Raw genomic sequence first — 13,625 nt, 5'->3', positions numbered from 1 at the left:
CAAAATATAAAATAAAATAAAACGAACAGGTTCAAGAAATGTATTATCCCAACACTGTGACTACAGTTAATAATGAGATATTGCATCTTTTAAAATGATGGGAAGAGTATGAGAGAAAATGAGGAAGTGACAGTGTTCAAAAAGAAATGTACTTATTACCTGACTTATGTAACTGTAATCCCATCTTTACAATAAATTTTTAGAAAGTTAATGAAAAGAGTACCTCTTACGTGCACTTGCTGAAATGCTGAGGGAAAACAACTGCTCACTTCAGTAATTCCATAATATGTACATATCTTAAAGCATCCCACTATATATCATAAATCACACAATCTTTTCAAGTCATAGTTTTGAAAAGATTTACCTGTTTACAATGAGAGTCTGAAATATTCTCCCCTATCAAGACATTTCTGCCACGTTTTACCTTTAAATCCCTCCAGGAAGCCTGAAAACTGACAAGGTGTAAAATGGGGGAGGTTTCATACATGTTGTTACAATTTAGTAGTGAACACATAGTCCTTGGACTATGCCCTTATCTAATTTTTCATTACAATGGCCTGAAGGGAAATGAGAACAATATACTTGAGTAAACTCTGTAAGAAAATAAACTATATTTGAATAAACTCCATCTCTTTAGATGAATAGCCAATGTTTTAGAAGCTCCTATGGCTGCATTCCAACATGGTTATTAAGGAAGAGTGGCTTCTAGGCCCTCAGGATGGGATGGAAGCAGGTGTCTACTAACCTTAATTCCACATCCTGCCTCTTCTCTGACATTGTTTGCAATTCTTTGTCCCTGCAGGTAAAGCTCTAGAGTCTCTATCTCCCAGGCTTCCTTGTTAGGCAGAGTCTGTTGGGCTGTTTAGTAGGAGGCACCAGTAAACTGGCTTTTGGAAGGTGAAAGCTGGGGACATTTCTTCCCCATTCCCTCCCTAGCACAGTATCTCTGGCAATACTGTGCGCTTCCAAGATGACAGACCAGCATAAAGCTAGCTCTCTGTGGGGTTTGGGTCTCTTTAGTTCTAGGAAAAGGAACAGCTACCTCTTAAGTTACTAGTGTCTTGGGTGCCTCCTCATCTTTTCCTGCCTCAACTACTCTGTCCATGCTCTGGAAGAAATGTTTTTACAGGATCCTTCCTCTGAGCCACCTCAGTTAACTGCCAACACTTGCCTCAAGGTATCCTTAATTGACCTTTTTGCTTTCCTATGTAACTGCCTTGTTCCTTGGTTGTTGTTTGCTCACTTGCCTTTGTAACTAAAACCTGATGAACTTAGAGATTGTCCACTCACTGAGGACCTTGTTGTTCTGTTAGTGACAAGAGCTAACTGGGCCCCTGGCATATCAGACTCCCAGAACATCTCCACTTTCTTAGTTCTGAGCATCTGCTCCTTACCCTTTTGTACCAAGTGACCTCTCCCTCCTTTTTCTAGAGTGACTGCTTTAAAAAGAGAGCGTGGAATTTAGGACTGTCACCACTTGCTTCTCTTTTTCCTTCCCATAAATCAGATGAAAATTTGGCTACTTCTAATTTCATTGTTCCTCTTACCTACATTGTATTCCTCTCCCCTTTTATCATAGCAGCAACTTTTCTTCCACTTTCCTGGCACTACAACGTCAAAAAGAACAGCAAAAAAGGTAAAGACATACCGACTAATATTTTCACAGCATCAAGCTATACAGACTAGACAAAGACAATAGAGAAATGAATTTAGTCAATAGATACGAAGAAGGGATTCTAACATTGTAATGTTAGTAAAGAAATACAGGTATTTCTGGCCAAATGGACTATGTGTATTACTTATTACAAGATCTCATATTCTACAACTTTGCAGGACAGATGTTCAACATTACAGAGTGAATGGGAAAAACAAAGGTGGTACAGATTTCTGCAAACCCATAGAATTGGCAACCAGGGCATTATCAATTTTTAAAAAATGGTAATCTGAATAAGAATAGTGGTGCTGTTAAATGTCCCCTGTCACATCATGTCAAAATCAAGTGACCCTCAGTAGCCATAAACCCTGGGCTGCTGTTTCTTACTTTGAACTAGCTCATCAAAATGAAAAAAACCAATCTAACATATACATTTAACAATCAAAAACATTTTAGTATAGAGCGAAATTCTTCACAATATCTTCATCTGTTATTGTCAGCTTTCCATATAGTTTTTTAAGATACAGATTTACAAATGTGTTTTGTGTGTTATTGTTTTAAATGTAGATCTGTGTTAGGTTTCACTCTGGGATATGTGTCCTATTAATTTTGATAAATGTACAAACCCACATACTTCTTGTGAGTAGCGTGCAGTAGTTACTTACTGGCCACTTGGATTCTCTGTTGGTCTCAAGTCTAAGATAGTCCCTAAGCAGTCTTACTTTTGAGTTCCATCTTCCCACAGAGGAACTATATAAAGATGGGGCCAAGTTATTCCTTTATCATAGGGATGGGGTAGCTTACCTTTGGCATCCTACCTACTCAGGAGGCTGAGATCTAGGATTGAGGCTTAAAACCAGCCCAAGCAGAAGAGTCTATGAGATTTTATCTCCAGTTAACCACCAGAAAATCCAAAGTGGCACTGTGGCTCAAATAAGAAAGGACAGACGGATCTAATCCTTGTGGAGATTCATTTGAAGACTGACAGTCACATACTACAAATGCCTGACATGTGATGATCACGACCCTCAACATTTACAGAGTTCTTCTGAACCAGACATTGACCTCATTTAATGGTCACAGCAGTCCTGTTGGGGCCATGTGGCTCTTTCTTATCCCTTTCCTTTCTCACATGTGGGAACTGAGGATCTCCTGAGAAGTTTCAAGACTTGCCAGAGGCTGCATAGCCCAAAGCTCTAGAGTAGGAATATGAACCCAGGTAGTTTGGCTCCAAAAGTTTCTATCTTAGACACGAAGCAACAACACTCCCAATAATATAGTTCTACTATTAGTAATTCTGCTCCCCAATCATAGACACCTAGTAAGTGTTTATCTCCCTTCTCTTATGAGCAAGATGATCCACTTCTGTGAATTGCTTTGTAGGGAGAATAGTTGGGTTTTAAAAGTTAAAGAAAGGGCCAGGAGTTTGGCCTAGTGGTTAAAGTGCTTGCCTAGCATGCATGAAGACCCGGGTTCGATTCCTCGGTACCACATACATAGAAAAAAAAAAAAAAGCCAAAAGTGGTGCTGAGGCTCAAGTGGTAGAGCTCTAGCCTTGAGAAAGTCCAAGGACAGTGCTCAGGCCCTGAGCTCAAGCCCAGGACTGGCAAAAAAAAAAAGAAAAAAAAGAAAAAAAAAAGTTAAAGAAAAAAAAGATCTTTAAATATTGACTGAAGTATGGCTTGTTTTGTAAAGAACTAGAATGCCATTACTTAATTATTTCCCTTTTGTTTTTAATTATATTCTTCAATTCCCTTTTGTGACAAGGCTGCTGTCTAAACAGATGGCATATGGCCTCAATGGGAGGACATTGATTGTGGCACCATGGGCCCCTAGCATCATGTGGGGTTGTAAAATCACCAGGCTACTGGGCAACAGATGAAGGAGCATTGTCTATTAATGGGGAAACCCCAGCTTTGAATACTTTTAGAGGTTCAAAACACCCAATTCCACCGTACTGGAAGTTTAGGTAAGAAATATGAAGTATAAATATTTTTAGCATAATTCAATGATTGATAGAAAATTTGATGTTGCTTTTGTTGTGGTCGGGCTTTTTTTATTTTTGATGCCTCAGCCCAGAGAAATGTAGAAAATACCAATTTCATATCCATTGGTTTTGAAAGACAATGGGTTGTCATTTTAAATAGCTTTTGACAGGGGAGCACATCCATTATTTCTTGTGAATTTAGCTAAGTGAAATGTGTTCTAGGTACAACACAACCCTCTCTGAAAGGAATTAGCATTAATCTAGAAGTCGGCTGTTTCCTTCCAAGCATTTCCTTTACTAGAAAGCTTGTGGATTCTTCATTCAATAATCCCTGGTCGTCATTCCCAGGGGTTGTGTTCTCACTTTCATTTAGCTGTTTTAACCAATATGCTAATGATAGGAAGAAAACATACATATAAAATATTGTGAGCATCAGGACTTGGTAGGCGAGGGTAAGTTTGGATTCCGACCATGAAATCTGATTCTGTGGTTGCCTTCTTAATGGAATCTCTTGAGGTCAGTGGCTTTGAATTCTCCCAATTGTATGGGGTCACTCTGGCAGCATTGACCAAGTAGAAAATATTCAGCCATGGAACACAATAGCAGAAGTCACCCTCGAAGTGTCTTGCCTTCTATACCACGCAATTGACTTCTAGACTCCCCACCAAGATGTCACTGTTTGACCAGTTTGCTTTAAAACAGCTTAATTAGCTGAAAGGACAGCTATGTCTGAGCATGTTGGTGAGAAAAACACAAAAAGCTCTCTCCTTTCAGAAAACTCATGCTCTATCTTGTCGGAAATTTTTGGTTTTGAAACAAAACAACATTCCTTTCCTACACCATCAAGTCCTTGACAACAAATTTTCCTGGATGGAGGAATAACTGAATCGGAGCTGTTTCTTCATTGCTATGTAGCTTGATGTCATATAAGTCTGGGTCTGGGTTGAGACATACGCACACAGATGCATGCTAAAGGGAATCTTCCCAAAAGCAAATATGGTTACTTCTTTAACCAGCAGGACCCAAAACTGGCATGGATACATGAAGACTAGGTAAACTTAAAAAAAATCAAATAGCTTTATAGAAACGTAGCTGGGTGGCAAATAACATAGGGGTGAAAATTGAAAAACAATCTCATACTGCTTAGTCATTTGCTTCTAATTAATTTTTTAATACTTTTGTATCAGAATATGGAGCTCTGTGGTGAACATAAGAGGTATATTTACAGCCCATCTTAATTGTGTGTGCGTGTCTGTCTATCTGTCTGTTTGTCTGTTGTATGTATGGTACTGGGGTTTGAACTCAATGCTTCTCTAGTGCTTGTGAGGCAAATGCTGTCATACTTGAAGCCAGCCCTGACATTTTCAATGCAAGAGCAAATCCATTGTCTAAAAATGAATTATACTTCTCCTTTGAGGACTTTCTGTGGTTCACTCCATTTTGGATGCACAGGAAACTGTGCTTTCATTTTCTCAGGCAAAATGGCCAGGATTTGTTTTCGCTTTGAAAGGACTTGCAGAAACATTGTGAATCCAGGGAAAGCAGTCCCACACGTAAACCAGAGAATCATGAGAAACAACCACCACCTACCTCTAACTACAGCACTTCAGAAAGCTCTAAGGATTTGCTCTTTTCATTTTTGGTTGGAAAACAAAATCTCCTTGATCCAAAGAATATGTGAAATTCAAATACGTCCAACAATTAACCACTGAGATATAGCCTGGCTGCTCGTACAGTTTCCATAGTCTCATTTCTCAAGAGTAATTACCCAACGAGGATTCCATGACCAGTCAACTCCAGTATATTTTCACAAAGTTACATTTTAACACCAAATTCCAAGCAAAGTACACTTGGTATTTTACTGTTCTGAGTTTCATAATTTGGCATATTACTGTAAATAATAGTGGGGGGGGCACGCATGCACTACCTCAAAAAAAGCCTAAGTTTTGTTCCACAAACTCTCTAAAATGATAGTACATTTCTAAAGTTAACATTGGATTTTAAACTGTAACCATATCTTAATTTTTTTAATGAAGAGGATGACTAAATTAGGGAGAAAAATCTATAATTGGCAATATAAATCTTCCACTGATTTCAGGAGGTCACCAGATGAACTGATGCAGACTTCAGACACATCTGCTCAGTTGGCAACTACTGCCTGGTCCAAGGCTGCTCATTGGCTGTTGCTAATCATATGCAAGGCCTCCTGGAAGCCATTTGTGCCTCCCCTGGCTGAAGCTGGGCAGAGCCTGAACGATACGGCATTGCTCAACCAGCAAGGACACTGGCACTGGATTATGTGCTTCCCTCAGCAGGCAAAATACTGGGCAGGCAGGGCCAGTACTGTGTGGCTGTGGGGTGGGCAGCTAGCAACAACTTTGCTAGGCTGGCCAGGAGAAGCAAGTTTCCCAGGATGCCTAGAAGTCTGCAGGTAGTTGCTGTCAGGAGCTGGTATTTTCCATGGAGAAATCTGTGCCCACAAGGTGGCATCATTGGCACCAACTTTAGAAAGAAGTTCTTAGCTAAGCTTTGGAGGTGTGGATAGCATGAGGTGAAGATGGAAAAACTATTCTCGAGTAATATACCTTCTGGTATCTGTAAACAACAGTAAGGAGAATGACCAAAGGTACTGTTCTAACTACCAGGCATTGCACTGCCACCATGGACAGGACTGGCTATGAACAGCCATTTGACACTATATAGTCAGCAGTTGCATTGACCTGTAAATAATTGCAACTGTAAACTACTAGTGTGTGTGTGTGTGTGTGTGTGTGTGTGTGTGTGTGTGTGTGTGTGTTGGTACTGGGATTTGAAATTGGCCTGGGCACTGTTCATTGGATTTTTCTCTCAAGGCTAGCCTTCTGTCATTTGATCCACATTTCCACTTTTGGCTTTTTGCTGGTTAATTGGAGATCAGTACCTCATGGACTTTCCCACCTTGGCTGACTTTAAACCATGATCCTCAGATTGTAGCTAGGATTACAGGTGTAAGCAAACTACTAGTGTTCTTATTAGCTAATGAGAAAACACACTTCTGAAGTTCCAGGCTGAGCTTAGACGCTGCAACCTTAAGTTCTGAACTAACAACTGGAATTACAGTCAGCTTCTTCCTGTGTACAAAATGTTATAATTATTCTCTATATTTTTAATAACCTAGAAGAACAAGTTTTTTGAGGTTTTTGCCTCAGTAAAGGGTGGGGAGACAAAATGTAATTTACTCACAATATTCTTCGTGTTTTTAACTCTTTCTGCTATTCATCTCCTGGTAAATTTCTTTTCCATTAACTATTGATAATTCCCAATGTCTGTGAAAGTTTCTTCTGATGATGTAAAATGGATAGCTTCACTAAGTTATGCAGATATCCATCTTCTGAGAAACTCCTTGCATTTCTAAAGTAACAGAGCCCTCAGTTACAGCTTATTTCCCTGTCAGGAATTGGTGGGTACACTTGATGTTTTTAGGCTTATGGCACCTTACTTTGAAGGGAATACATGGCTACGTTATTCAGCTTAGTCTAACTTAAATTGACCACTCAGCATGCTGAGGGAAGCATAGATGGGGTCACACTTGAGAGCACACTGACCAGGGGCGAGGAAGGACTGGGAAAGTATACAGCCCTCCCAGCAGCCAGAGCCCCAGAGCCTGGCCTGATCCCTGGCTGGGCATCCACTGAGGGAAGCCTGCAGCGCTTTTGTGTTTTGACACCATTCAAGAAGCAGAGAAAAGGAAGAGAATAAAAACATTGTACTAGTTTTTTAATGTTGCCCTTATGTTTTACTATGTTTATTTCACTCTTGTTCCATCACTCCGGGATTTTTATCTTTCTAGAAATTTAAAGAGTTAAACAAGACAATAAACCTATTGTGTACTTCTCGTATCCACATTGTCAAAAATCTGGCTGCAAGTCAAGAAAGGCTTGAATATCTTTAACTAGGTTCTTTACTAAGAGCTCTGTTTCTACCACAGCACATGACATCTGGCAACCTTGGACGATGCCAATAAAATGCATAACTTTTATGTACTTAAGGAGTTGTTTATCCCATAAGAATCTTGGCCTGATCAACTTTGACCTATGAATAAAATTTTATGAAATAACTATGGGATAGTTAGACATTTAAAAGAATTTAAAGGAAAAGTTTAGCCAGCTGTTCATGTTAAATTACAATAATTGTTAAACTATGTTCATCTATTCACTAGTAAAAGCACTAATTCCACTAAATATCCATTCATGAATATCTAGCAATGGTAGAAATGTTAGTTATCTTTCAAGTACACCTCTGCAGAGAACATAATATCACCTTGAATATTATTCTTCTTAACTTCCAAAGATGATTCTAAACTACATGGTCCAACCTCATAATCGTTTGAATAAAAGATATAGTAAATTGAGAAACTCAGAGGATCCATCCACAGCTACAAAAGTCAGCAAAATACAACAAAACTAATTTGTGTATATAAAAGATTTTACTTCTTTATTACCAACAAAAGGTACACATATATATTTACCTAACTTCATCTCAAGTAAAGGGAATCAGATTTTTTTTTATTATCTTTGCTGCTTTTTACTATAAGCTGAACTGCCTAGATGTCTGTAGACTTTTCAAGCCACTGAAGAAAGCCAGCTGTATAAAGGACAGAGAGACTTTCTCCCAAGAAGCTGAGTAGAAAACAGACACCGGGCACATGGTGAGATTAGTTGAGCTAGTAGCTTAGGCACGGGCATCACGGGAGCTATCTGATAGTATGGGGATAACTTGGCCGTGGAAGTCACAGTCAGATGTAATACCTGGTCATTTCTGGAACTCTGTGGACCTGAGGGACAAGGCAGTCCCTTCCCCAGTGAAGCTGATGGTCCCAGAGAACATTGAGGCATCTCAGAGGCTAACTCCTGAGGTGAGTGGTTTGACTTTCACAGTCTTTCCTGGACTCCCTCTTTTCTCCTAATTTCCCCAATACCACATTGCCTTCCTTTAAAACTCCCAGAACAGTCTCACTTCCTTAGCTCCTTTCTTGGGATTTTCTGTGAAAAGAGGTCCATATCTAAATCTCCTTACTTTTTCTCTGTGGGGTGGAACCACACAGTTGATGAACAAATGGTTTGCCCATCTTAGAACACATCTGGAACCAAACAGATATCAGAACACATCTCCCCATCTTTTTGATGTCCTTTCTCTTCTGGTTTCCAATTATTTTTGCCAGTCCTGGGCTTGAGCTCAGGGCCTGAGCACTGTCCTTAGACTTTCTCAAGGCTACAGCTCTACCACTTGAGCCTCAGCACCATTTCTGGCTTTTTTCTGTGTATGTGGTACTGAGGAACGGAACCTGGGTCTTTGTGCATGCTAGGCAAGCACTCTACCACTAGGCCAAACTCCCTCCCCACCCCCAATTTTTTTGATAAATCAGAAGTCAAAAAGACACAGATAAAATAGCCAAGTAAACAAGCAAAGAGGGGGCCTGGAGTTTGGCCTAGTGGTAGAGTGCTTGCCTAGCATGCCCGAAGACCTGGGTTCAATTCCTCGGTACCCCATATACATAGCAAAAAGCTGGAAGTGGTACTGAGGCTCAAGTGGTAGAGCTCTAGCCTTGAGAAAGTCCAAGGACAGTGCTCAAGCCCTGAGCCCAAGCCCAAGACTGGCAAAAAACAAAAACAAAAACAAGTAAAGAAACCCACCAAAGGAAATGCCAATGTGAAATTCCTTTTTACTTAGGCATTCACTCTTTTGGTAGACATGTGCTTCAGTCACATTGTCTGGCACAAATATAAAGTCTTCTTTGGTACCATGAGATAAACATTGTGCCCAAATACCCTTGAGAATACTTCCTGTATTTTATATGAAAAAAAGGAATGGAATATGAATTACCTGCAATGTCCCTTGTCTGAATTAGAATTCTTCTGAAAGATAAGAATTTGGTGAAGAATCCCCTGGAGCATACAGATCAAGCTTTATCATTTAAAATATATTTGAAGCTATATTATATAAAGTGTTCTAATATAAACCAACTGGACTTCTTCCAGGAGAGAAAAGGAATTTTATGACATAATTACAACCAATTATAAAGTTTATATAAAGTTCTAAAATTTCCCAAGCAATCTTCTCATAGATCTTTCTATGAAAATGTTCCTTTGACACCAGTGCAGCTTCTCACAATGAGGCTGGATTTCTAGTCCAAACGTTTGTCTGCTGTGATGCTGACAGCTGCCCAGTGGGGTGGGGTCATATAACAGCACTGCAGGCAGCCAAGGGACATGGGTTCTCGACCCCTATGTCAACCTCCAAAGTTCCCAGGGTCGGGTCAACATCCTAAGGACGCCTGTGGTCTCATTCTGGGACACCTCTGGGCTATCCCATAGAAGAGAGGCATTCTTTGCCAAGAGTTCCCAGACCTGGTTTGTGGTTTGCTTTGTAGAGGGACACTGTGGCACATAAAAACAGAAATGGCTGGGAGTGGAGGTTGGGTCAGACATTGTCAAATCATTAAGAAGCCTGGAAAAGACAGGCCTGCTCTCTGGTACCACCTTGATGGGAATTATACATTTGCCCTAGAGGAGTTAGAGATGAAAGGAAAGATGTCTCTTCTGTGCATTTCATTACAGAGGTCCCTGGATCACACTTACGGCATACTCTCATGGTAGCCTTTTAGTGTATTCTGTATTGTAATCTTTAAGGGACAAGCAAAGAATTCCATTATTGTTTGACTCTTCTAGGATCAAACTGAAGGCACCTTAAGTTCCAGGAAGCAATAAAGTAAGCAAGAGGCTACTATCTTCACAAAGTTGTACATTATTATTAATGAATAGCAGCCTCAAATCCCTGCAGTCTCTTAGATTGGATACATTTTCTTAGTTACAAGAAGCATTGAAGAGAGGACCTGACAGGTGAGCAGAACTGTTAAACCATACGTCACAGGAAAACCGGCTTTCTTCCAGAAATAAAAGGAAATCCATAATGTAATTGTAACCAATTATGACCCTTCATAAAATATACATTTCACACACAAAAAAAATGGAAGCACATATGAAACCGAAATTTTAGAGCCAGGCCTAATGTCTAGAGATGTGGTAAAAGGCAAAGAAAGAAGACTTACTGCATGGCACCAGAGACCATGGAAGATGACACGACTTCAGCCCATCTTCAGCCATCCTCCCAGAAAAGACACAGGTTGTAGTTGAAATAGATGAAGAACTAGAAGAAGGATGAAAGCTCTGTATAAACAATTCTGGTCACAGACATGTTCCAAGGGTCCTGATAGTTCAAAGTCTCAGGATTGGTCAGGAGAGTCCTTTTACGATTGAGTCTTTGTGCTTCTCAAATGCAATAGTCTCCTGCTTGCTCCTTCCTGGCTTCCAAGGTGGCTGAAAAGTGACTGAAGAAGATAATGAAGAGCTTGGCTCAAAGGATGTAGATACAAATTAATTCATGAACCCAAGGAAGTAGGGCTTTTCAGCAAATGAAGCTTTTCAGTACTTTTCACAAAATGAGTTAAGAAATAAGGGAAAGGAAAGCGGAGGCAGTCCCAGACCAGATTTTAGACATTTTCTGTGTTTGTGTTAATATGAATCTGTTAGGTGACGCTAGTAAGTATGAGATATTATTTTTAAATCTGCTTATGGAAAAGACATTAGTAAAATGGAGGTAATAACCCTATCTTAATGTTTTGTGGCAAGAGTTAAAAGAAAGGACATGTGTAAAGCTCCATGCTTAAGTTACTTTAATGTTATAATGTGGCATTAATAACATTTGTAAGGAGGATAGAAACCATATAATTTAGCTATTTATTAAAAAAACATAATTTTTGATTCAGAGGGAACCAGAAAATAGACTTGTGGGATAGGAGTGTAGAACAGTAGAAGAACACTGAGTACAAGGCACTGAGTTCAATATGTACGTATGCATACACATCAGTACATAAATGTTTGAGTATATATGTATAAACTCTACCTCATTAAAACAAAGCTCTTGTCCATGGGAGTTATTAATTTCACAGTCAAGACTAAGCATCAGCTAACAGCCATATCTCTTCAACCTCACAGAACAGATTGGGCCTCATAAGACGAAGGAGAGAGGAGATATAGTCGGGGAGGAGCGATAGTCCATGCAGAAGAGTGTGAGAAAATTAGCTCAGCTGATTTGCTGTGAACATCTGCAGAAATTGCTAATGGGCACTGTGTCTAATTCAATCCACCAGGCATAGGCATGCCTGTTAGCTGAGGAACTCTGTCCTTCCCCCGCCCCCACCCCCATTGCACCTGTTGCTGGCCTGAACACAGACTTGCCTTCTATCACGTGAAATATCAAAAGAGTGTGAAGGGAGAAATCAAAGATTCCTAAGGAATTTACTTAAAGAAGCCTATCACCAGTAGGAAAGAGCCACATTCAGTATTCTACATGCATTGAAAGGCAGGTGGCTACATTAAGACCTCTCTGTTCTCCAAACTGTCTATCTGCAAACCTTCATAATTCTGACCAAGAAAGTTAATTCTGATTGGTGCAGATATGAGAAATAGTACTGCAAGATCTCAGAGTGTTAACCTGTTCTATTGGTAGAGTAACATGTTTATTCTATCAGCTGCTCATGACATAGGAAAATATCAAGTGATCTTTGAAGATCAAAACAGGCTGTTTGGGCTGGAGTTTTCTTGGCTATTCCAGATTTGATTAAGCTTAAATTTATGTCTATGTGTTAATCTGTTCCAGTGATAAATCAGTCTCCTTAATAGTTAAGACAGATTCTCCTCAATTTCGTGAATGTCATTCAGGCCAACATTGCAGTAAACATTGCCTTGAGGAAATAGCAGAGCCCAAAGATGAATAATACATCCTCTCCATTAACTCAGCTCTTTAAGCCTTGGTTTCCTTGTCTGTAACACAGAAGTAACAATAGCCACTACTTCACAGGACTTACAATTATATAGAAGTGGAAATGCCCATTGATGGCAGACACTGTTACTAGTTACTTCTGAACTAGCAATTATAAGCAGATGACAATGCACAGACTGTGTGGATTTGTCTTAAAGAGGAAAGAAATGCAGGCTAAATTTTAAGTCTCAGGTTGAGTATACCTAAAATTCTGCAATTCTACTTGAAGCCGTTGTGTTATTCATCTCAATTGTACATACCGGTATCATCTTGTCACTTTCAGCACCCAATCATTTGGTGGCACGTATATGTTCCCAGGCTGATATGATTTAGTGAATTAAACTATGAGGCTAGCAAGGAGGAACATTTTAAGTTGTATTGTTGACTACATTTCCTGTAGATTCTGTAAAAATATACATAGTCACTATTACTTTTGATTTTAGATTAGGCTGTGATGCCAAGGGAGTATTTCAAATCAAACAGCTCCCGTTTGTGGTCTAATGAGGAAAGTCTAGGGAGTAGATCTTTGTGGAGGCTATTAGAAGAGAAGACAGACTGTGAGAAGCATAGGCTAATTCCTTTGTCTTGTGAGCTCTATTTCCTTAGTTGCTCTTACTCTTTCCTTCTGTTCATTCATACCACCTCAATAACATGTCCAAGATGAATGAGATGACAATGTGAAACATCTAATTTGGGGAAGAATGGTGGAATCTTAAGCCCTAGAATGTTGTGTATGGCCATAACCCTGCTGAGACTTCTGCAAGAACAACACTCCAAGTAAGGAAAAGCCTCAGGTAGGTGAAAGACATGAGATGACTGTTAATGCCAGTGAATCCTCCACAGCGCCTCCTACTGGACACCTTCCTGCTTTTCACTCTCCATTTGCTATTTCAGCTGTATTGACTTCTGAATGGTGATTGAAACACATTTGTTGCAAGTCTCACATCAGCATTCCATCATTTCAGCATTCCATCACAATGGAGTTGAAATTGTATTCTCCATATATATATATATGGTTTTTATTTCATTTCATATAATTTATTCAATTAGACCAGTAAATGTCTTTTTGTGATGTTTTAAATGATTGCATCAGTGCATTTATAGATCAGTGCATTTAGTAGATCT

The 13,625-nt window shown here is 39.6% G+C and overlaps 1 long non-coding RNA gene across 1 annotated transcript in view; it reads left to right on the top strand.

Annotated features, from left to right (window-relative positions):
- LOC150059612 (uncharacterized) overlaps positions 1–13,217 on the top strand; it is a 29,417-nt gene extending 16,200 nt beyond the window's left edge. The window contains exon 3 of the long non-coding RNA XR_016536391.1: positions 13,161–13,217. This is a non-coding gene — a long non-coding RNA (uncharacterized LOC150059612). The remainder of the gene's footprint in view (positions 1–13,160) is intronic.
- Positions 13,218–13,625: the final 408 nt, after the last annotated feature.

The sequence above is a fragment of the Megascapheus bottae genome, chromosome 8 (assembly GCF_031878675.1).
Source record: "Megascapheus bottae isolate mThoBot1 chromosome 8, mThoBot2.hap1, whole genome shotgun sequence".
NCBI lineage: Eukaryota > Metazoa > Chordata > Mammalia > Rodentia > Geomyidae > Megascapheus > Megascapheus bottae.
Note: the sequence above shows the minus strand (reverse complement) of the source record. Positions and strands in the feature narration are given on the sequence as shown.